Genomic DNA, 1,449 nt, shown 5'->3' with positions numbered 1-1,449 from the left:
ATCCAAATCACGTAAATTTTTCAGGAAACTTTATACACAACCTATATTACACATATACATCATAATCAAGTCAATTGGACCACAAAAAAGTGCACCAAAGTGCACGGCAATGGCAGGGGCAGAAACGGTAAAATTCCCTTTTCACTTCCTTTGAGCTATCTTCCACAATACAACTTATTTTCACTAGATTAATGTTTAATTTAACATAAATAACATCAAATCCCATCAAATCAATTCATCAAGCCATAGTGGGATTTCATAGAGCCCACACACAAAATTTCCAACCATATAAAGCTACCCATATGAATCTATGAGCTCATAAGTGCAATATAACTTCCATAAATCAAGAATCAAGGGGTTGATCGTTGTATACCTTCTTAGATGATCAAGACAGAAATTTTCGGTCCAATGGAGCTCAAGAAAACCGTGCAAATGAAGCCCCTTTCCTAGCTTAAGATGATCACCAAGTTGTGGTAAAATTTTGAGGTGATTTGGACAAGAAATGAGCATGAAAATGAAGAGCTTTTAGTCTTGTTTCTTCCTTGGGGGTGGCCGGCTGTCTTGAGTGAAGCGAGAGAGAGAGAGTGTGTGCTGAAAATGAAACTTCCTTGAGAAGCTTAAATGTATGGCCAAAAGTGTCCTAAAAGTCAACTAGGAATAGTGCGCGTTCGCGCGCGTTTCGTGCCCGATTCCTCTCGGGTTTGTTTCACTTGTGCACTAAACCTCTAATGCACTTCCAATCATACTATTATTATTCACTTTTAATAGTCTAAAAATAAAGGTCTAAAGTCCCTCAATTAATTGCGCACGCGAAAACGCGTATTTATGATTTGTGCGCGATAAAGTGGAAATTCCAAGAAATTCTTATAACGATAGTATCACTAACTAATAATTGAACACTTAAACATAAAAATACCTATTTCAAGACTAATGTACAAGTCTCCAATTTTCCAAGCTTATTGTATCCTCGATTCGATTATTGTCTCCAAACGTGTATCCACTATTCACTCTAAACGAGCTTTCAAAAATAAATGTTCGAATCAAGGCATGTTTAAAATACTTGTAGGTCATAGTTCCATGTAATTGAGTATAAAGATGTTGAAATAAAATATTCGAAGTAAACGGCCAAATAAGTATTTAAATGAGCTCATAATAGGAATTTAAAATAAAGAGAATTTGCGAATCCTCACAGTATGCAATGCAAGAAATAGTTCATAAGTAACTTTGGAAATAATTTGGGGATCACTCACCAACCACGGCTCATGAACATCATCCATCATAACTCATTGCCTTGCTCAAGTCCAAACCCTAAATCACAAATATCATGTCAAACAAAAGGAATTCTAAAAGCATCAAGTTCCTATTACCTTTTGGCATTTTAATCACAATTGAAGCTACACTTATCCGATTGAAACGAATCTTATGGAGTTACGAAGCTAAGACATATAC

The sequence above is a fragment of the Coffea eugenioides genome, unplaced genomic scaffold (genome assembly GCF_003713205.1).
Source record: "Coffea eugenioides isolate CCC68of unplaced genomic scaffold, Ceug_1.0 ScVebR1_3411;HRSCAF=4618, whole genome shotgun sequence".
NCBI lineage: Eukaryota > Viridiplantae > Streptophyta > Magnoliopsida > Gentianales > Rubiaceae > Coffea > Coffea eugenioides.
This window is presented reverse-complemented; position numbering follows the sequence as displayed.